This window comes from Triturus cristatus, chromosome 1_2, assembly GCF_964204655.1.
Source record: "Triturus cristatus chromosome 1_2, aTriCri1.1, whole genome shotgun sequence".
Lineage (NCBI taxonomy): Eukaryota > Metazoa > Chordata > Amphibia > Caudata > Salamandridae > Triturus > Triturus cristatus.
The window spans coordinates 67,738,118-67,762,731 of NC_140580.1; positions in this window are offsets into that span (position 1 = coordinate 67,738,118).

The window sequence follows — 24,614 nt, forward strand, 5'->3', positions numbered from 1 at the left end:
CCTTCTCGTTAGCCTCATACTCTTCTTCCCACTCTTGCCTGCTGATGGCTTTCTCGTGATCGCCCATGAACGCCACCGCATACTCTGCCCACTTTTCTGTGTCTTGTGTCTCTGCAGATTCCTTCGCTGCTGCCCTGCTTAGGTAGTCTGCTACTGTGTTCCTGGTGCCTGGTATGTACTCCACGTCGTACACGTAGTCGAGGAGTCGTAGCGTCATTTTTGCGATCCTCGGTGTTGCGTGCTCATGGCCGTTGGACGTGAGGACTTTTACCAGCGGTTTGTGATCTGTTCGCAACAGGAATCTTCCTCCCCACAGGAACTGTCGGAACCTCTCCACCGCCCACACCACGGCCAGCATCTCTTTTTCAATCACGCTGAATTTGCGTTCATTGTCAGCCAACGTGCTGGATGCGAAGCTGATCGTGGCTGCCGCTCCTTGTGCTGACTGTTGAGTTAGTACTGCGCCTAGGCCTTGGTCGCTCGCGTCTGTGGTCAGGATCGTGGGAGCTGTTGGGTCGAATCCTTGAATGGGCACCGCACCGCATATTTCCTCTTTCATCCTCTCGAATTCCTGCTGTTGTTCTTCCTTCCATGCAAACGCCGTCTTGTCCTTCAAGATCGACCTCAGGTGGTGTGTCTTTGACGCGAAGTGGGATACGAACTTGCTGTAGAATTCAGCCATCCCTAAGAACGTCCGTACCTCCTCCTTGTTTGATGGTGTGGGTGCGTTCCTGATAGCCGCCACGTTTGACGCTTTGGGTTTTATGTCGTCCTGGCTGATTTCATGCCCCAGGTATGTGACACTCTCCATTCCGAACCTGCACTTGTCCCACTGGGCTGTGAGACCATTATGCTTGAGTACTGCCAGTACGTCCGCCAGCTTCCGGTCATGTTCTTCCCTGGAGGCTCCCATCACTAAGATGTCGTCCTGGAAGTACTGGATTCCCTCCATCTTGTTGAACAGGCGGTACATCAATTTTTGGAACACTGCTGCAGCAGAGGCCAGCCCGAACGGCATCCGTAAGAATTTGTAGCACCCAAACGGCGTTATGAACGATGTGAGATGGTTGCATGATTTGTGGAGTGCGATCTGGTGGTATGCGGACGTTAAGTCTACCGTGGAGAACCACTTGGCGCCCTTGGTCTTGGCCAGCATCTCGCTGATGCGGGGAAGAGGGAACTTGTCCACAACGATGTTTTTGTTGAGCTCCCTGAGGTCCACACACAACCTCACCTTCCCGTTCGGCTTCTGTGCCACAACTAAGGGGGCCAACCATTCCGCATTGTCGATGGCTTCAATGATCCCGTTGTCCTCCAACCTCCGCAGTTCCTCTTGTACTGCCTCTCTGGTGCGGAACGGAATGTTCCGCACTTTGTGTGACACCGGTCGGGCTCCTTCCTTCAGGTTTATTCGGTGCGTAAATTTGGTTAACTTCCCTATATCATCTCTGAAGACTTCGGGAAACTCCTCCTTCCACTGCCTTGCTCCCACTCCAGTGTCTTCCTCCATCATGAGTACTTGAACACGACCTCCCGGGTTCAATTTTATCCCAAGCTTCCCTTGATCCCTCCATCCTAATACTGATGGCCCTTTTTCTGCCACGTATAGTTTCCCTTTGCACGTTCTACCCTTGAACTCGAAGGTTAGAGGGCAATACCCGACCATCGGTATGGGTTCCCCGGTGAATGTCACGGGATGGATGTCTGTGGGACGCAGTTGGTGTGTTGTAACCGGTTCGAAGTCCTCCTCCCATATCTTCCTTCTTATGATCGTGTAGGGGGAACCCGAGTCTGCGACCATTGTGACTCTCACTCCCCCGATGTTCATGTCGCATCTGGGTTTCTTGTCGACCGCCCCGTCAATCCCCAATATCTGATCCTCTATCATCAGGATCTCTTCTTCGTCCTCCTGGCATTCCGCTTCTTCCTCCTTGCCCGTCTCCTGTGCCACGTACTTCACTTGCTGCCTCGGCGCTTTCCTTCAGCATACCCTTTCGTAATGGCCCATCAGGCCACAGTACGTGCATTTGGCCCGGAACGCTGGGCACCCTTTGTCGTTGGCGGCGTGTCTATTGCTGCCGCATCTGTAGCACGTGTTGGTGCTCCCCTGTCCCTGTACTTGCTGTTTCGCGCCCTTGGTCGTGGACTTCCTGTATGGTCGCGTGTTGTGTTGTTCCGCCGCCGCTTGGCCCTCGCGGTTCTTCCGTTCCTCTATCCTGCACACCGCTTGTTCCGGGAGACGGTCTTTCTTCGCCACCTCTGCACACCTCTTGGACAATTCGGCTTTCTTTACCATGGCCACCACTGTCTTGAGGGGTTCGTCGCCATTGGCCCACAGCTTGTCTTGGCTGGACGTGTTCGCCGCATGCATTACTATTTGGTCCCTGATCAACTCTTCCTGGAAGGTCCCAAATTTGCACGTTAGGGCCAGCTTCTGTAACGCCGCCACATACTGGTCGATCGTTTCCCCTTCATGTTGCGCTCTGCGGTAGAAGTTGTACCTGTCGACAGCTACACACACGGTCGGGCGGTAGTGGGCATCCATATCGTCGATCCCGTGCTGAAACACATCGTCGTCGTCTGTGGGCCGCACTACCTTCACCAGATCGTCGTACACTCTCTGACCTGCTGGGCCCAAATGGTGTAAGAGTATCCTCTTCCTGCGCGTGCTCGAGAACACTGCGCCGCCATCCTCCTCTAAAGCGAACAGGTAATTCAAGAAGTACTGCTTCCAGTCCTCCCACGGCATCTCCGGAACCCCCGCCTTCGTTAGGAAGGGTACTGGGTTCGGCAACCCGGTCGATGTGGCACTCATCTTACTCCCCGCCTCCGTCCGCCGCGTCCTTGGGCTCGAACTTCTCGACGCACTGGTGCCGTCGGAGCTCCCTTCGCCTGGGTCGTCGTCTTGGTCGGATTTTCCGCTTCCCGCGTGTCTTCCTGTGACCCCCGCCACGGTGCGTGGAGTTGCCTGGCCACGTGTACTCTCCCTGGCGCTGTCCCTTACCGCCAGGCTGCTGCTGTCCTGAACCAGGCTCGGTTGGGACCCTTCTGTCCTGATGCGCGTCCTCTGCCGCTCTCCGTGACACTGCCGCGCTCCTGCCGGTTTGGGGTGGTGACCGTGGGTGTAGACAGCGTGCTCACCACGTGGCACTCACCCTGGAGGCAGCGCAGGGCCGTTTCACCTCCTCGTCGCCATTGTAATGTAGTGCCCCTTACACAGTGGTGGTACCCCCCCACAGAAGATAAGAGTCGTGGTGGTGGAGTTGAGGGGTATTTATTACAAAATACAATCATCAGCAGGAGCGCCGGTACGGAGCTCCGATCCCCTTTTGAATCGGCGCGCTAGTGCCGAATCCAAGATGGCCGCCGCCGGAAGTCCGGTGACGTCGCACGTCGTGCGAGCCGCGGACTAGACCGCAACACCACATATTTCTACCCCTACTTCCACAGGATCCCTCCTGCGCGACCCCTCCAGTGTTCCCTCCACCCGCCCACCACCCTTTGTTTATGGCAGCCACCGCCGGTGGTATGCATCCTACTTTTATACTCGTATTCCTGACAGGGGGTGTGGCTTGACTGGCTCAGTCTCTTTGTCCGGTTTGACTGCTTATTTTACAAATTAGTCAAGTACATTCTTTTTCTAGCTGTAGTGCAGACACAAGTAGTGATGACACTGTTCCAAACAGGAGTACCTAAACAAAGGGCACAACAAAGTGCAGGTTCTCTGCATCTGGCTGTCACCAGCTTTTCTGAAGTGATAATCAAGGGCATACAAAAGGACAGGTCCTGCCTAGAAACTTCATCACCTTTAATAACAGAATCTACTCACTCACCTCTCTTCTCTAGCCTCAACCAAATAGCAGTGCTTGTGAAATCTAATCAGCAATCCCTCGATAAAAAAACTCATATAATTTGTAAGAACAGCTCTTTCTCTATCCTTGCTCATGTCAGTAGTCAAGTCTTCACCCTCTGGTCACATAGATTAGGTTAACACATTTCTTCACCTAGGGAAGCTGCATCTACCCTCCATCACTTGGCATGTTAAACCAGGAGCCATTCAAAATGGATCCCACTGGTTAGAGCAACCATACTCACATATGTGCCTAATGCCCACTATGTCCATATGCACTCGGCAAATACATGACTTGTCAGCATAAGGGTAGGGTTACTGCAGTCGAGCAGGCCTTTACACAAGTGTGCCGCTAGGCTGCACTCCTCTGAACCAGACAAACTGTGGAAGATCAACAATTCAAGACATAGAGACTAGTCCCATGTCTGTAAAGAAAGATCTGCTTGGCGCATCTCTTATAAGATAAAAATAGCCCTCACCCATACTTTGACAATTGCTCTCTCGCCTGTGTTCAGGGAGATAGGGGATACAATGCAATGAGTAACATCGGTCCAAATGTTTGACTACAGGGAAATGTTCCTGTTATTTCACCTCTGCGGGAATGTCTCCCAAAACACAGGGAAATACCTGTGACTAAAAGATACGAGAGAGAATCTAATGCATGCTATATGTTTGTTTTGTTTGTCTGTCCTCCTATAATCATGACCTTTCCAGATTCAGGCAGAACATACTAATTAGAGACCTCATAGTCCAAATGAAGGCCACTGACTTCTAGCTGCCTCAAGTCCTGGATGAAACATGTTGACTAATGTACTAGAATGGATGGATAATAGGACCCCTTAACTATCTGGCACCTCCATTTTTAATATTGCTAGAGCAAATGCTAATAAAATAATATCTAGACAGTTTTATTTTTCTGTCAAAACGCCATTCTGACACCTATTGGTAATATAAAGACATCCCATTCAATGATTGAGGCCATCAGATAGAAGAAATGCTGTGGGTGAGATAGGCCCATGATGAAGCATACCACAAAGTGGGGGTGAAGGCACTATAGGTGTTGCATTGTGTGATATTATTTAGGGAGGAAATATATGCAAATTCTTTTCCCTCATTCCTCTTTTTTGCACTATGAAATCAGAACCAGTTGAAACTGGTAGCCGAAACACATACGAATGTGCCCAATTCTAAGCACTAATACACCCCATTAGCACTTGCACTCAGGGTAGATATGTCAAGTAGTACAAGGCATGGCCATGATAGTATGGGCATAATGGTATTGGTTTCTGGCACACTGTAGGCATCCATGGCAAAATGATATGCACTTCTTGTTAATGCAGCCCTGTTATAATGCTGGTACTTTTTACATATTGTTGCCATCCATGGCATGATGGTGAACACACCATGCGTAATGATAACCCTAGCATTCATATCACAATGTGACTGGCTTCTAGTACAATGCTGCCCTTAGCATCCCGGTGGCGGTCTTGGCATATTGGTGGAATCCTTTAAAATGCATTATCAGTTGCATGCAAGAGAAGCTGTGTTTGGTGGGTTGAAAACAATAATTCATGGGTCTAGGAACAGCGGTACCACACATTGCACTCTTTAGAAAGCAAACCATGCCCAAAGGCTATATAAACTTTCTGGCAAGTTCCATCATTAGTCTATGAACTCACTCTCATGTGCGTATCCATTCATGAACCCACCCACCCAATCTGTCATTCATCTGCAAGCTCATCTATACAACCACATCCGCACACTCTCCATTCTATGAAGAATCCCTTTTACTTTTAACCCAGACCTAAGGGTTTTGTCACTTTGGCATTTATACATTAATGCTTATGCTTCAACAATACCCTGGACATCCAGTAAAAACTCGGCGATCTACACTAGAGTTCTGATCTATTGGCTTGGCTCGTGAAAATCAACTGATGGAAGTGAAGATTCGTGAAGATATAGACTTAACTAGACATCAGGGGTTTGTTGTGCGTTTCTAGCAATGAGCTCTGTAATATGACAGCGTGACTGATTCTCCCAGAAAATGGCATGTAATAGTTTCCCCACATTTCACGAAATGTTTATAAAGTGAAATCTGGTGGAGATTATGGGCTTGTGCTGATGACATCACACACCGAGGAAATATTCGAACGCACTTGCAGTTGGTGTGTTAGTCCTGTATGCTTACTCACATCTATTTTTGTTTTCTTTTACCTTTAAATGTTTCTAGTTCTGTTACTCTGGTTTGTATTTTATCAGCACATCACTCACGTTTAAAACACAGTAAGGACAATCCAGTTTCACTGATAGAATATCAATGCTATAAGTATCGATTTCAAAAATAGAGAACAAAATACAGTCTACAAAAATATTGACTCCCATACCTAAACAGGTAAGTACAAAAATATTGAATCAAAAATATCTATTTAAAGAAAATAGATCTAAATATATATAAAATAGAATAATATATATTAATTATTAATAATAATTTTAACAAAATAAATTACGTTTAATGTACATTTCTACAAAATATAACAAATAAACCTAATTTAAAAAAATATACACACAAACATAATAATTTATACATATATCTATTTACTTTAAAATAATTAAAACATTATTCTCTTTAATTTATTTTAAAACTTTAACATTATATAAAAATAAAAAAAATAAAATATATATATAGATAATTTCAAATATAAAACAATTCTAGAATAAATTAAATCCTTTAAAATGCATTATACTTTGCATGCAAGAGAAGCTGTGTTTGGTGGGTTGAAAACAATAATTCATGGGTCTAGGAACAGAGGTACCACGCATTGCACTCTTTAGACAGCAAACCATGCCCAAAGGCTATATAAACTTTCTGGCAAGTTCCATAATTAGTCTATGAACTCACTCTCATATGCTTATCCATCCATTAACCCATCCACCCACCCAATCTGTCATTCATCTGCAAGCTCAACTATACAACCACATCCGCACACACTCCATTCTATGAAGAATCCCTTTTACTTTTAACCCAGACCTAAGGGTTTTAAAAAAATAAACACACAAACATAATAATTTATACATATATCTATTTACTTTAAAATAATTAATAAACTATTCTCTTTAATTTATTTTAAAACTTTAAAATTATATAAAAATAAAAATAAAAATATATACATAATTTAAAATATAAAAAAATTCTAGAATAAATTAAATCATAAAACAATGAAACAAACTTAAACTTAAAATGCCCAATACAATCAGTTCAACAGTAGGGAAAGTGTTGGACAGCAAAATAATTAAATTTACTATTCCAACTCCAGTGAGTGCAACAGTAAGGAAAATGTTGAATAGCGCTGGGGTAAAAATTACTATTCCTACTCCAAAGAGTGCAACAGTAAGATAAGTGCTAGATAGTGGAGAGGTAAAAATGACTATTCCCACTCGAGTGAGAGCAACAGTAGGGAAAGTGTTGGATAGCGGAGGGGAAAAAATTACTATTCCCACTCCACTGTGTGCAACAGTAAGATAAGTGTTGGATAGCAGAGAGGTAGAAATGACTATTCCCACTCCAGTGAGTGCAACAGTAGGGAAAGTGTTGGATAGCAGAGGGGTAAAATATACTATTCTCTCTCCAGTGAGAGCAACAGTAGGGAAAGTGTTGGATAGCAGAGGGGCAAAAATTACTATTCCCTCTCCAAAGAGTGCAACAGTAGGGAAAGTGCTGGATAGCGAAGGGGTTAAAATTAGTATTCCAACTCCACTGAATGCGATAAGTGTTGGATAGCGGAGGGGTAAAAAATGTATTCCCACTCCAGTGAGTGCAATAGTAGGGAAATTGGTGGATAGCGGAGGTGTAAATATTACTATTCCCACTCCAGAGAGCGCAGAAAGTGCTGGATAGCGGAGGGATAAAATTGCTATTCCAACTCCAGTGAGTGCAACAGTAGGGAAAGTGTTGGATAGCGGAGGGATAAAAATTGCTATTACCACTCCAGTGAGTGCAACAGTTGGGAAAGTTATGGATAGCGGAGTGGTAAAAATTACTATTCCCACTCCAATGAGTGAAACAGTAGGGAAAGTGCTGGATAGCAAAGGGGTAAAAATTACTATTTCCACTCCAGTGAGTGCAACAGTGGGGAAAGTGATGGATAGCGGAGGGGAAAAATACTATTCCCACTCCAAAGAATGCAACAGTAAGAAATTACTATTCACACTAAAACACCTATTTTTTTAAATAAATATGAAAAATTAAAAACAAAACAATATTACAAAAATGTAAACATATAAAAAGAACACATAATATAATATTAATTACATGTAACAAAAACCTACAAATATTATATAAAATAAATAAAAATTATTTTTCAAAAAAATTATTCTTTTACACTAGAAAATATTTACAAACAAAACAATTATTTAAAACATAAATATATTTTTCCCTACCCTATAACACCACACCAATAACAAAATACTTCAATATTTTAATTACATTTATTTACATAGTTAACATAATTAATAATCAATTACAAATTAAAAACATTAATTGACTACACAAGGTTTAACACTATAATATCCACAACACACAAATTAAACTATAAATAATAAATCACAATTAAAACGTATTTTAAAATGAAAAACTATTACTAGTAACAACTAATAATCACATAATTGAAATGTATTTAATACCCAGCCTTTACCCCTTTAAAAGTAAAAACAACACACACAAGAATAAACAATTACCCTAAATAAATATCAAATAATTAACATTAATTTACAACTATATATTAATTAATTAAACACAAATTACTTCCCACCCTTTACTCCTATAAACACCACAACACACACCTACAATTAATTACACAATTACGATAATTAATTACCAATTAATTAATTAAAATGAATTAACAACCAAATATTAATTCTTCAATTAAAAATAAATTACTTCCCACCCTTTACACCTATAGGAACCACAACACACAACTAAAATTAATTACACAATTACCAAAATTAATAATAATTTACTTCACACATTTAAAACTATAACATCTCAATCAATCAAATATTATTAAATTAAATTAAATTAACAAATATTAATAAATAAAAATTAACCAATACATTTAATATAATTAAATTACTTACCACCCTGTTCCCCTATAAACTCACAACGCGCTACGGAACTAAAAACGCAAATTTCAAATAAAAATAAATTAATAAATGTTATATATTTAAATTACTTCCCACCCTATTCCCCTATAAACCCACAACCCGCTACGGAACTAAAAGCGCAAAATTAAAATAAAAAATAAAACGACTAAAAATTTAACACATGTATTAAAAATACAAACAATTCTAATACAAAAAAACACACACCACATGCATATGAAATATATACTAAAATACGTAACAATAATACAAATGATATTTTCAACAACTATATTTTTGCAAACGATATTGAACACTTCGATATTTTTAAAATTGAGATTACTTAACTTTAAATCGATATTCTTGACCTCGATATTCCTGCTGTCAATATTTCTGACCCACGATATTTATGCCTCGATATTTCTGCAACTCGATATTTATGACTTGATATTCTGTCCCTGCACCCTCTGTGTAAAGCTTTTTGATAACAAATATTTGAAAAGACATCTTTATTATCTAGTTTCACATTCTGAAATTTTCACCTAAGGCGGTCACACGTAGGTAAAACGCAGCTTTTAAACGGGACAGGCTTTCAGCAAAGCGGGCAAATTAAGGCAGTCTTGGGTAGGTAATGCTGGAGATTTTAAATCGGACAGTTCCCCCGACAAAACACACCAGGCAAATTGAGGTGGTCAGTATAGGTAATACAGCAGACTTTAAACGTGACAAACCACCCTGGCAAATTGAGGTGGTCCCAGGCAGGTAAAATAGCTGATTTTAAATCGGACTACTCCCCAACAAACCAGGCAAATTAAGGCCATCCCAGGCAGATAAAACAGATTTTTTAAATATACAATCCCTCTTCCCAACAAAACAAACCATGCACATTGAAGGGACTCTGGATTGGTTAAACAGCAGATTTAAAACTAGATCTCCACTCTCCCTCTCCCCCAAAAAAACCATGCAAATCGAGGTAGTCCCGGGCAGGTAAAACTGGAGATTTTAAATTAGACCGCCCCCCCACAAAGCTAGGCAAATTGAGGTGGACTCTGGCACAAATTACAATAGACTTTAAAGTAAACAGCTACCCAAAAAAAACAAATTGGCAATTTAAGGCAGATTTTAACCCAAACAGCTCCCCAACAATATAAATCCGGCAAACTGAGCTGTCCCAGGCAGATTAAATTGGAGATTTTAACAGACAGTGCCCCAACAAAAACAAAGCATGTAATTTGAGGTGGTCCCGGGCTGGTAAAAGAGCAGAATGTAAACAAAACAGCCCTCCCATAAAACAAACCAGGCAAATTGATGCAGCTCATTTCACACCAGACAGTTCCTCCCCCCCCCCACCCCCACCAAACAATCCAGGGAATTTAAGGCTCTCCCAGGCAGGTAAAACTGGAGACTTTAAACAAGATAGTCCCCCTAACAAAATAAGCAGAGTGAGGTGTTTCCGGACAGGTAAAAAGGCACATTTTAAAAAGGACAACCCCCCCACAAAATAAGGCAGGCAAATTAAGGCAGTCCCAGGCAGGTACAACAGCAGATTGTAAATGAGGCGGACCCCCAACAAAGCAGGCAAATTGAGTATCCCGGGCAGGTAAATTAGAATATTTTAAACAAAGCAGTCCCTCCAACAAAACAAACAAATTTGGGCAGTCCTGGGTCGTCATAACAGACCTTTTACAAGACCGCTGCCACAATAAAACAAAGTAGGCCAATTGAAGTGGTCACAAGCGGGTAAAAGAGATTTTAAACAAGTCAGAGGCCCCGCCCTTCCGCCGCTACAAACCAGGCAGTCCAAGGCAGGCAAATTGAGTTGTCCTCGGCAGGTAAAACTGAAGATTTTAAACAAGACATCCCCAAAACAAACGGGGCTAATTGAGGCGGTCTTGGGCAGGTAAAACAGCAGATTGAGAAGACAGCTCCCTTCCCAACAAAACAGTCGAAGTAAAGCTCTCCCGGGCAGGTAAAACTGTTTTTTTTTTTTTAAATGGGACGGCCCCCCCTAATAAAACAAACCTGGTTAATTGAGGCCGTACCGGGAAGCTAATCCTGGACATTATAAATCAGACGAGCACCCAACAAAACAAAGCAGGCAAATTGAGGAGGTCCTTGGCAGGTAGAACAGCAGATTTTAAATTGTATATCTCCCCTCCAACAAAATAAAAGCCGGCACATTGAGGTCATCCCAGGTCATCCCAGGCACGTAAAATAACATTTTAAAATTTACACCCCCCAACAAAAAGAACCATGCAAACAGGTAAAACAGATAAATAAAACAAGTCAATCCCCTCCAACAACCCAGGCAAATTGAGGCGGACCCGGGCACAAAATACAGCAGACATTAAACAAGATAGCCCCCCCCAACAAAAAATTTAAAATGGGCAAATGAAAGCTGATTTTAACACCAATAGCGCCCTCAACAAAATAAATCTGCAAATTGAGCTGTACCAGGCAGATTAAATTGGAGATTTAACACAGACCATGCCCCAACAAAAACAAAGGGTGTAATTTGAGGTGGTCCCGGGCAGGTAAAACAGCAGAATGTAACCAAAACAGCCTTCCAATAAAACAAACCAGGCAAATTGAGGCGGATCAGGGGCGGTAAGGGCAGATTTTAAACCAGAAGGTTCTCTCCCCCCCCAAACAATAAGGGCAAAATAAGGCTCTCCTGGGCAGGTAAAGCGCTTTTAAACAAGATACCCCTAACCAGGCACATTGAAGTGGCCCCAGACTGGTAAAAGAGCAGATTTTAAACCAGGCAGACCCCCAACAAAGGAGACAAATGGGGTAAGACCCGGGCAGGTAAAACAGATTTTAAACCAGGTAGGTCCCACCCCCCCAACAAAACAAACAAATTGAGGCAGTTCCGGACCTTTATAACCGCAAACCACAACAAAAAAGTAGGCAAATTGAGGTGGTCAAAAGCAGGTAAAACAGATTTTAAACAAGACCGAGCCTCCCCCCTCCCCCCCAACAAACCACGCAAATTAGGGCAGTCCAAACTAGAGATTATAAACAGGACAGACCCATCCCCCCCACCCCACCAACCAGGCAAATTGAGTTGTCCCGGGCAGGTAAAACAGCAGAATTTAATCAAGACAGCCCCCAACAAAACAAACCTGGCAAATTGAGGTGGCTCCAGGCAGGTAAAAGCAGATTGTAAATGTGGTATCCCTCCCACCAACAAAATAAAGCAAGAAAATTGAGGAAAATTGAGACTTTAATGCCGGAAGCCCCCCAAAAAAAAACAGCCAATTTGAGGTGGTCCCAGGGCAGGTAAAACTGGACATTTAAAAAAAGACAGCCCCCCTTTACAAAATAAGCTAAGTGAGACGGCCCTGGGCAGGTAAAACAGCAAACTTTCAACAAGATAAACTCCAACAAAGCAGGCGGCAATTAAGGCAAATCCACAGATTTTAAACCAGACAGCCCTCCAACAAAACAAACCAGGAAATTAAGGCGGTCCCTAGAAGGTAAAATCAGATTTTAAACCAGACAGCCCCCCAACAAAATAAGCATAGTGAGGTGGTGACAGGCAGGTAAAATCAGATTTTAAGCAAGACCGATCCCCAACAAAGCATTCGTATTGAGGCGGCTCAGGGCAGTTAAAATAGCAGATTTTATACGACACAGCCCTTCAACAAAACATAGCGGGCAAATTAAGGTAGTCTCGGGTAGGTAATACTGGACATTTTAAACCAGACAGCCGCCCAACAAAACCAGACAAATTGAAATTGTCCCAGGCAGGTAGAACAGCTGGTTTTAAACAAGACGGCCACCAACAAAACACACAAGGAAAATTGAGGTGGCTCCATGTAACGGTAAAAGAGCAGATTTTAAATGATATCCCCCTCTTGAAAATAAATCTGGCAAATTGAGGTCATATCAGGCAGATAAAACAGATTTTTAAAATCTACAACCCCCAACAAAAAAAACCCATGCAAATAGAGGCAGTCACAAGCAGGTAGATCAGATTTTTAAACAAGACAGGTCCCTCCAACAACTCAGGCAAATCGAGGTGGACCCGGACACAAAATATAGCAGACTTCGAACAAGACAGGCCCCCAAAAAACAAACTTGGCAAATTAAGGCAGATATTAACCCAAACAACTCCCCCAGCAAAATAAATGAGGAAAATTTAAACGTCCCAGGAAGATTACACTGGAGACTTTAAGGCAGAGAGCGCCTCAACAAAAAAGCAGGCAATTTGAGGTGGTCCCAGGCAGGTAAAACAGCAAACTTTCAATAAGATAAACCCCAACAAAACAAACCAGGCAAATTGAGGTGGACCCGGGCAGGTAAAATCAGATTTTAAAGCAGACAGCCCCCCCCCCCCCAAACAAACCAGTGAAAGGAAGGCTCTCCGGGCAGGTAAAACGGCTTATTTTAAATAAGACCGCCCCCAATAACAAAACAAACCAGGCAAATTGAGGCCATACCAGAATTTAAATGAGCTGTCCCCCTCCAACAAAATCAAACAGGCAAATTGAGGCCATCCCAGGCAGGTTAAATAGTTTTTTTATATATACAACCCCACAAAAAAACAACCTTTACCAAATTCTGAGGTCACAAGCAGGTGAATCAGATTTTTAAACAAGACAGCCCCCTCCCCAAAAACCCAGGAAAATCGAGGATGACTTGGGCACAAAATACAGCAGACTGTAAGCAAGACAGCCCCCTAAAGATGAACTAGGCAAATTAAGACAGATTTTAACCCAAACAACTCCACCTCGCAAAATAAATGAGGGAAATTGAGCCATCCCAGGCAGATTACACTCTAGACTTTAACGCCAAGAGCCCCCCTCCAACAAAAAATAGGCAATTTGAGGTGGTCCAGGGCATGTAAAACTAGACATTTGAAACCAGACAGAACACCCCCCCCCAACAAAATAAGCTAAGTGAGGCGGTCCTGGGCTGGTAAAATAGCAAAGTTTCAACATGACAAACCCCCACAAAACAAACGAGACAAATTGAGGCCGTCCCAGGCAGGTAAAAAAAAAAAAAAATCAATCAAACACAGCCCTTAACAAAATTAGGTAAAACAGCATGTTTTCATCTAGACGTTTCCCCAACAAAACAAACCAGGTAAGTTGAGGCTGTCCCAAGCAGGTAAAACTCTAGATTTAAAACCAGAACAGCCCCCAACGAAACAAACCATGCAATTTGAGGTGGTCCCAGGCATGTAAAAGAGCAGATTATAAACGAGACAGGCCCCCCCAAATAAACCAGGCAAATTAAGGCGTACCTAGGCACAAAATACAGCAGACTTTAAACAAGACATCCTTCCAATAAAATAAACCAGGAAAATTGAGGTGGCTCAGGGCAAGTAAGAGCAAATTTTAAACCAGTCAGTACTCGCCGATGAACAAACTAGGCACATTAAGGCTCTTCTTGGCAAGTAAAACAGCAGATTTTAAATGAGACAGCCCTTCAACAAAACGGGCAAATTAAAGCAGTCTCGGGTAGATAGTACTGGAGATTATACCAGACAGCTCCCCAACAAAACAAACAATGTAAATTGAGGTGGGCCCGGGCATTAATACAGCTGATTGTAAACAAGAGAGCCCCACCCCAACAAACCAGACAAATTAAGGCTCTTCTGGGCAGGTAAAACAGCAGATTTTGAATGAGACACCCCAACAAAACAAACCAGGCGAATTGAATGATGCAGGGCAGGTAAAATTGTAGATTTTTAACTAGACGATTCTCCCCCCAAACAAAACCAGGCAAATTGAAGCGGACTCGTGCAACAAAATACAGTAGACTTTAAACAAGACGGCGCCCCCCAACAAAAACTAAAAATAGGCACATTAAGACAGATTTTAATACAAACCGCTCCTCCAACAAAATAAATCCGGCAAATTGAGCTGTCCCATGCAGATTAAACTGGAGATTTTAGCACAGAGCCCCCCAATTTGAGGTGGTCTTGGGGAGGTAAAACAGCAGAATATAAACAAAACATCCTTCCAATAAAACAAACCAGGCAAATTGGTTTAAAATTGGCTTTTACCTTCCCTGAGCGGCCTCAGACATGTCTACCCGCCCCACATCCCCTCAATCAATCAAGGCAAATTAAGGCTCTCCCTTTCAGGTAAAACAGCACTTTAACAAGAGACAGCACTTTAACAAAATAAAGCAGGCAAATTAAGGCTCTCTCGAGCAGGTAAAACTGGATATTGTAAACAAGATAGCCCCCCAACAAAACAAGCAAATTGAGGCAGTCCTAGGCCAGTAAAACAGCTGATTTTAAATAAGACAGCCCCCCCAATAAAACCAGGCAAATTGAGTTGGTCCCATGCAAGTAAAACAGCAGATTTTGATCAAGACAGTCCCCCCAACAAAGAAAATCTGGCAGATTGAGGTGGCTCCAGGTAGGAAAAAGAGCAGATGTTAAATGAGGTATTCCCCCCCCCCAACAAAATGAAGCAGGAAAACTGAGGTGGTAACAAACAGGTAAAACAGATTTTAAACAATACAGCCCCCTTAACAAAGTCAGGTAAAATAAGGTGGACTAGGGCAGGTGAAACAGCAGATTTTAAATAAGACAGCTCTTCAACAAAAAGCAGGCAAATTGAGGCAGTCTCGGGTAGGTAATACAGGAGATTTTAAACCAGAGCCCCCCCCCCCCAACAAACCAGTCAAAGTTAGGCTCTCACAGGCAAGTAAAACAGCTTTTTTTAAATGAGACAGCCCCCCTAACAAAACAAACCTGGTTAATTGAGGCCGTACCGGCAGCTAAAACTGGAAATTATAAACCAGCCGAGCACCCAACAAAACAAACCAGGCAAATTGAGGAGGTCCTGGGCAGGTAGAACAGCAGATTTAAAATTTTATATCTCCCCTCCAACAAAATAAAGCAGGCATATTGAGGTCATCCTAGGCACGTAAAATAAAACTTTAAATTTTACACCCCCCAACAAAAAGAACCATGCAAATTGAGGTGGTTACAAGTAGGTAAAACAGATAAATAAAAAAAGTCAATCCCCTCCAACAACCCAGGTAAAAGAGCAGATTATAAACCAGGCAAGCCCCCAAAACAAACAAGGCAAATTAAGGCTCCCAGGCAGTTAAAACAGCAGATTTTAAATAAGACGGCCCCTTATGAAAACAAAGCAGGTAAATTGAAGCGTTTCCGGGCAGGTAAAGATTTTAAACAAGACACCACAAACCAGGCAAATTGAAGCAGTCATGGACAAGTAAAACAGCAGATTTTAAATGAGACAGACCTCAACAAAGTCGGCAAATTGAGGCAGTCCTGGGAGGGCAAAACAGCAGATTTTAAACCACCCCAACAAAACAAATAACTTGAGGCGGTCCCGGGCAGTTAAAACAGCAGACTTTAAATAAGACCGCCCCCACAACAAAAAAGTAGGCAAATTGAGGCGGTCACAAGTAGGTAAAACAGCAGCTTTAAACGGGACAGGCTTTCAACAAAACAAAGCGGGCAAATTAAGGCTGTCTTGGGTAGGTAATACTGGAGATTATAAATCGGACAGCTCCCCCAACAAAACACACCAGGCAAATTGAGGTGGTCACGTATAGGTAATACAGCAGACTTTAAACGTGACAAACAACCCTGGCAAATTGAGGTGGTCCCAGGCAGGTAAAATAGCTGATTTTAAACCAGACAACTCCCCAACAAAACAAACCAGGCAAATCAAGGCCTTCCCGGGTAGGTAAAACAGATTTTTAAAATATACAATCCCCCTTCCCAACAAAACAAACCATGCACATTGAAGGGGTTCTGGATTGGTTAAACAGCAGATTTAAAACTAGACCTCCCCCCCCCAAAACAAAATCAACCATGCAAATTGAGGTATTCCCGACCAGGTAAAACTGGAGATTTTAAACTAGACAGGACCCCCCAACAAAGCTAGAAAAATTGAGGTGGACTCGAGCACAAATTACAGTAGACTTTAAAGAAAAGAGCTCCCACAAACAAATTAGTAATTTAATTCAGATTAGAACCCAAACTGCTGCCCCAACAATATAAATCCAGCAAATTGAGATGTCCCAGGCAGATTAAATTGGAGATTTTAACAGACAGTGCCCCAACAAAATCAGCCCTAACCTAAAACAATCCAGGCAAATTGATGCGGCTCATTTCAAACCAGACAGTTCTCCTTCCCCCAAACAATCCAGGTAAAACTGGAGACTTTAAACAAGCAAAGTGAGGTGTTTCCGGACAGGTAAAACGGCACATTTTTAAAAGGACATCCCCCCCCCCCACAAAATAAAGCAAGCAAATTAAGGCAGTCCCAGGCAGGTACAACAGCAGATTTTAAATGAGACGGTCCCCCAACAAAGCAGGCAAATTGAGTATCCCGGGCAGGTAAATTAGCATATTTTAAACCAAGCAGCCCCCCAACAAAACAAACCAATATAGGCAGTCCCGGGCCGTTATAACAGCAAACCTTATACAAGACAGCTTCTGCAATAAAACAAAGTAGGCCAATTGAAGTGGTCACAAGCTGGTAAAACAGATTTTAAACAAGACCGAGGCCCCGCCCTTCCGCCGCTACCAACCAGGCAGATTAAAGCAGTCCAAGGCAGGCAAATTAAGTTGTCCTGATCAGGTAAAACAGATTTTAAACAAGACATCCCCCACAAAACAAACAAGGCTAATTGAGGTGGTCTTGGGCAGGTAAAACAGCAGATTGTGAAGACAGCCCCCTTCAGTAAAAGTAAGGTTCAATCGAGCAGGTAAAACAGCTTTTTTTTTTTCATGAGAGAGCCCCCCTAACAAAACAAACCTGGTTAATTGAGGCCGTACCGGGCAGCTAAAACTGGAAATTATAAACCAGACGAGCACCCAACAAAACAAACCAGGCAAATTGAGGAGGTCCTGGGCAGGAAGAACAGCAGATTTTAAATTGTATATCTCCCCTCCAACAAAATAAAGCAGGCATATTGAGGTCATCCCAGGCTCGTAAAATACAATTTTAAAATTTACCCCCCAACAAAAAGAACCATGCAAATTGAGGTGTTTTATTTATCAGTTTTACCTACTTGTAACCAAGTCCATTCCCTCCAACAACCCAGGCAAATTGAGGCGGACCCGGGCACAAGGAGACATTAAACAAGACAGCCCCCCAACAAAATTTACAAATGGGCAAATGTAGGCAGATTTTGACATAAATAGCTCACCCAACAAAATAATTCCGGCAAATTGAGCTGTCCCAGGCAGATTAAACTGGAGATTTTAACCCAGATTGCCCCCCAATTTGAGGTGGTCCCTGGCAGGTAAACAGAATGTAAATAAAGCATCCTTTCAATAAAACAAACAAGGCAAATTGAGGTGGCTCAGGGCAAGTAAAAGCAAATTTTAAACCAGACTATTCTCTTCCCCATCCCCCCCCCCACCCCAAAGAATCTAGACAAATTCAGGCTCTCCCAGGCAGGTAAAACTGGAGATTTTAAACAAGACAGCCCCCCTAACAAAAGAAGCAAAGTAAGGCTATCCTGGGCAGGTAAAAGGACAGATTTTAAACAAAGTCCCTCAATAAAACAAGCAAATTGAGGTGATCCCGGGCAGGTAAAACATCCAACTTTAAACAGGACATGCCAGCCCATCAAAACAAACCAGTCTAATTGAGGCGGTCTTGGGCAGGTAAAACAGCAGATTTTAAAGACTGCCCCCAACAAACTAATCGGAATAAGGCTCTCCTGGGAAGGTAAAAGAGCTTATTTTAAATGACGGCCCACCTAACAAAATAAACCAGGCAAATTGAGGCCGAACTGGGCAGTTAAAACTGTAACTTTTAAACCAGACAAGCCCCCAACAAAACAAAGAAGGCAAATTGTAATGGGCAGGTAAAACTGCAGATTTTAAACCAGACAGGCCCAAAAACAAACCAGGTAAATTGAGGTGGTCTCCGGCTGATGAAACAGCTGATTTTAAATTAGTCAGCCCCCCAAACAAAACAAGGCAAATTTAGGTGGTCCCTGGCAGGTTAAACTGAAGATTTTAAACTAGATAGGTTCCCCCTCCACAAAACCAGGCAAATTGAGGCAGATCTGCGCACTAAATACAGCAGAGTTTGAACAAGAAAACTGGGGATTTGAAACTAGACAGCCCCCCCACCAAAAAAAGGCAGTCCCGTGCAGGTAAAATCAGATTGTAAACCAGACAGCCCCCAAACAAAACCAGGCAAATTGAGGCAGACCGAGATACAAAATACAGCAGATTTTAAACAAGACAGCACCCCCAAAAAGCAAACTAGGCAAATTAAGGCAGATTTGAACCCAAACCCCTTCCTCAACAAAATAAATCAGGCATCAGGCACATTGAGATGTCTCAGGGCAGGTAAAAGAGCAGATTTTAAACCAGACAGTGCCCCACCCCCTAAACAAACAAGGTAAAGGAAGGCTCTCCTGGGCACGTAAAACATCCTATTTTAAATGAGACCACCTAAACTAGGCAACTTAAAGCAGCCTGAACAGATAAAACGGCACATGAGCTAGGCAGCCAACAAAGCGGGCAAATTGAGGCAGTCCTAGGCAGGTAAAACAGCAGACCTTAAATAAGACCGCCCACACAACAAAAAAGTAGGCAAATTGAGGTGGTCACAAGCAGGTAAAACAGATTTTAAACCAGACAGCCCCCCTGTCCATCAAAACAGACCATGCAAACTGAGGCGGTCCTGGGCAGGTAAAAGTAGATTATAAACCAGAGAGCTCTCCAACAACACAAGCAAATTGAGGTGGTCCAGAGCCAGGTAAAACAGATTTTAAACAACATAGCTTGCCCCCAAACAAAGGCTGTCCCGGGACGGCCCTCCCACCCCCCAGCAAACCAAGCAAATAGACTCTCCAAGGCAGGTAAAACAGCAGATTTTAAATGAGACAGCCCTTCAACAAAATTAAGGCAGTCTCGGGTAGGTAATACTGGGGATTTTAAACCAGGCAGCCCTCCAACAAAACACACCATGCAAACTGAGGCTCCCCGACCCAGTAAACAGAAGATTTTAAACCAACCGCCCCCCTTACACACTTGGCAAATTAAGGTTCTCCTGGGCAGGTAAAACAGCAGATTTAAAACGAGACAGCCCCCCAGCAAAACAAACCAGAAAGTTTGAGGCCATCCCTGGATAGGTAAAACAGATTTTTAAAATATACAACCCCCCCCCCAAAAAAAACAATACATGCAAATTAAGGTGTTTCTAGATAGGTAAAACAGCAGATTTTAAACTAGACATCCCCCCCCAAACAATCTTAGGGAAATTGAGGCAGACCTGGGTACAAAATAAAGCAGACTTTAAAAAAAGACAGCCCCTCTCCAAAAAAGACCTATTTAAGGCTGTTTTTAACCCAAAAGGCTCTTCCAACAAAATAAAAACTCAAATTTACTCTGCTTGGGACAGATCAATTTGCCGGATTTAACACACAGCGCCCCAAGAAAAAAAACATGTAATTGGAGGTGGTCCCGGGCAGGTAAAACAGCAGAATGTAAACAAAACAGCCTTCCAAAAAAAATAAAACAGGCAAATTGAGGCGGCTTAGGTCAGGTAAAAAAGCGGATTTTAAACCAGACAGTTATCCCCCCATCCAACAATCCAGGCAAATTCAGGCTCTCCCGGGCAGATTTTAAACAAGATAGCCCTCTAACAAAATAAGCAAAGTGAGGCATTCCAAGGCAGGTGAAATAGCAGATTTTAAAAAGGACAGCACTCCAACAAAGCAGGCAAATGAAGGCGGCCCCAGGCCGGTACAACAGCAGATTTTAAACAAGATACCCCAAAACAGGCAATTTGAGGTGGTGCCAGACAGGTAAAACAGCAGATTTGGTACCAGGCAGCCCCCCACCCCAACAAAACAAACAAATTGAGGCAGTCCTGGGCTGTTTTAACACTAGACCTTTAACAAGACAGCCGCCACAACAACAAAATGTAAGCAAATTCAAGTGGTCACAAGCATGTAAAACAGATTATAAACAGGACAGCCCCCACCCCAAAAACAACCGAGGCATTTTAAGTTGGTCCGGGGCAGGTAAAACAGCAGAATTTAATCAAGACAGCCCCCTAACAAAACAAACCTGGCAAATTGAGGTGGCTCCGGGCATGTAAAAGCAGATTTTAAATGAGGTATCCTACACGCCCAAAAAAGGAGCAACATTGAGGCAGTTCCAAGCAGGTGAAGCTAGAGATTTAAACCTGACAGACCCCCAACAAACCAACCAGGCAAATTGAGATGGTCCCAGGCAGGCAAAACAGCAGATTTTTAAACAAGACAGCACCCAACAAAAAAAAGCAGCCAATTTGAGCTGGTCCCGGGTAGGTAAAACTGGAGATTTGAAACAGGACAGCCCCCGCCAACAGAATAAGCAAAGTGAGGTGGTCCTGGGCAGGTTAAACAGCACACTTTCAACAAGAAAAACCACCATAAAACAAACCAGGCATATTGTGGCTATCCCAGGCAGGTAAAATTGTTTATTGTTTTAAATATACACCCCCTACCACAATTATGTAAAACAGTAAATTTTAAACTAGACATTTTCCCAACAAAACCAACCAGGCAAGTTGAGGCCATCCCAGGCAGGTAAAACAGCATATTTTAAACTTGACAGGCCCCCCCCAATAAAACCAGGTAAATTTAGGCAATACCGGGCAGGCAAAAGAGCAGATTATAAACAAGACATGCCCCCCAAACAAACCAGGCAAATTAAGGCAGACCCGGGCACAAAATACAGCAGACTTTAAACAAGATTGCCTTCCAATAAAACAAACCAGGCAAATTGAGGTGGCTCATGGCAGGTAAGAGCGGATATTAAACTAAACAGTTATCTCCCCCCCCCTCCCCCCCTGAATAAACCAGGCAAATTAAGGCTCTCCCGGGCAGGTAAAACAGCCGATTTTAAGAGACTGCCTCCTATTAAGACAAAGCAGGCAAATTGAGACTTTTCCTGGCAGGGAAAACTGGATATTTTAAAGAAGACCTCTCCCCAACAAAATAAAGCAGGCAATATAAGGTGGTCCCTGGCAGGTTAAAACAGATTTTAAACAAGGCACTCCAAACTAGGTAAATTGAAGCGGTCCAGAACATGTAATACAGCAGTTTTTAACTGAGACAGGCCCCCAACACAGCAGGCAAATTGAGGAAGTCCTGAGCAGGCAAAACAGTATTTTTAATACAAGACAGCCCCCACCTCAACAAAACAAACAAATTGAGGCTGTCCCGGGCAGTTAAAACAGCAGACCTTAAATAAGGCAGCCCCCACAACAACAAAAAGGTAGGCAAATTGAGGTTGTCACAAGCCGGTAAAACCGATTTTAAACCAGACAGCCCCCCCCATCAAAACCAACCATGCAAATTAAGGCCATCCAAGGCAGATAAAAGCAGATTATAAATCAGACCGCTCCCTAATAAAACAAGCAAATTGAGGAGGTCCAGAGCCAGGTAAAACAGATTTGAAACCCCATTGCTCACCCCCCCCCCCCCCACCACCAAAAAAGGTGGCCCCAGGCAGGCATAATAGCCGGTCCCAGGTACAAAATACATCAGACTTTAAAGAAGACAGCCGCGCCCAAAAGATCAGCAATTTAAGGCAAATTTGAACCCAAACAGCATCCCCAACAAAATAAATCCGGCAAATTGAGCTGTCCGAGGCAGATTAGATTGGAGATTTTAATGCAGAGCCCCCCAACAAGAGAACGAGACCACGCTTGTCTTGTGTCAAGCACGAAAACGGACAACATAAGTGTCCATTGTAAGAAACAGGACTACTATCGATATATAGTTCCTGTGTGACGAGGTGGTAGCTGGTACGAGGGCCTTTGGCTACTACCGGTCACCATTTGTTTGCAATAAGGGTCCAGAAAAGGTGGTCTTTGTCCTCATGCCCTTAAGAAATTGCTACTACAATATACAGGCAATGAACCATGTCGGCCCATCATTAAATGGTCTGCAAACATGCAGTTTGTTTTTATTTTGAATAAGCCCACAAAGTTGAGAATAAAAGTAGCTCTGTGGTGACATTGTGGCTTATCTCTATTTTAATTTCACGGGGTTGCATTGTTATTATCACACACATATTCACTGGTTTCCACTTTTTCTGGACACCCACTATATTTTTTGTTTGCAAGGTAGTGACCAATGATGAGAAACGTGGGCATAACTGGTAATGATTAACCAGTAAGCTCCTTTGGTGGTGCGGACGTGAGGTGCTACCTTGCTTTTCTCATATTTTTTCACCTAAAGTGGTGTATATACCTGTTAGTGTAGGGTATTTAAGTCGAACATGGTGACTGGTTACTCAGAGGTTGGTTTCTTCCTTTTTATAAAAAAATTATGAGGGCAAGTATGAGAAGGGACAATACCTATATAATATGAAGCGTTGCTGATGAGGGAGAAAGTAAACTCCCATTCCCACTCAGAAAGTGAATAAATTGATTGCCCGAGCAGATCAGGTCTTTTTGTTGTTGTTAATTTGAGTGGAGGGCGACCTGATCTGAATGCTTTTCCCTCTGCAGCTCCTTGTTGTATAGAAGAAAATGGAGATTTTAACACAGTGCCCCAACAAAAAAGCCTGTAATTTGAAGTGGTCCCTGGCATGTAAAACAGAAGAATGTAAGCAAAACAGCATTCCAATAAAACAAACCATACACATTGAGGCAGCTCAGAACAAGTAAAAGAGCAGATTTTAAACCAGACAGTTCTCCCCGCCCCCGCCCAATCAATCCAGGCAAATTATGGCTCTCCCGGGCAGGTAAAACGGATATCCCAAACCAGGCAAATTGAAATGACCCCGTATAGGTAAAACAGCAAATTTTAAACCATGCAGCCCCACCCCAACAAAACAAACACATTGAGGCAGTCCTGTGCTATTATAACAGTAGATCTTAAACAATACAGCTGCCACAACAAAAAAAGTAGGCAAATTGAGGTGGACACAAGCAGGTAAAACAGCAGAATTTTATCAAGACAGCCCCCCAACAAAACAAACCTGGCAAATTCGGGTGGCTCCGGGCAAGTAAAGCAGATTTTAAATGATGTATTACCCCCAACAAAATAAAGCAGGAAAATAGAGGTAGTTACGAGCAGGTAAAACTAGAGATTTTAAAGTAGACCGCCCCCCCCCCAAACAAACCAGGCAAATTGAGGTAGTCCCAGGCAGGAAAAAATTGATTTTAAATCAGACAGCACTCCAGCAAAGCAGGCAAATTTAGGCCATCCTAGGCAGGTAAAACAGATTTTTAAAATATACAACCCCATCAAAACAAACCATACAAATTGAGGCGGTCCTGGGCAGATAAAATCAGATTTTAAACAAGACTTTCCCCCCCACCAACAAAACAAGCCAGGCTAACTGAGGTGGTCCCATGTAGGTAATACAGCAGATTTTAAACCAGGCAGCCCTCCAACAAAACAAACCAGGCAAATTGAGGCGGTCACAGGAAGGTAAAACAGATTTTAAATGAGACCTCTCCCAACAAAACAAAGCAGGCAAATTCAGGAGGTCCAGGGCACGTAAAACAGCAGGTTTTAAACCAGACAGGCCCCAAAACAAAAAACAGGCAAATTAAGTTGGCTCCAGGCAGGTAAAACTGATTTTTAAAATATGCAATCCCCAACAAAACAAACCAAGCAAATTGAGGCGGTCACAAGCAGATAAAACAGATTATTA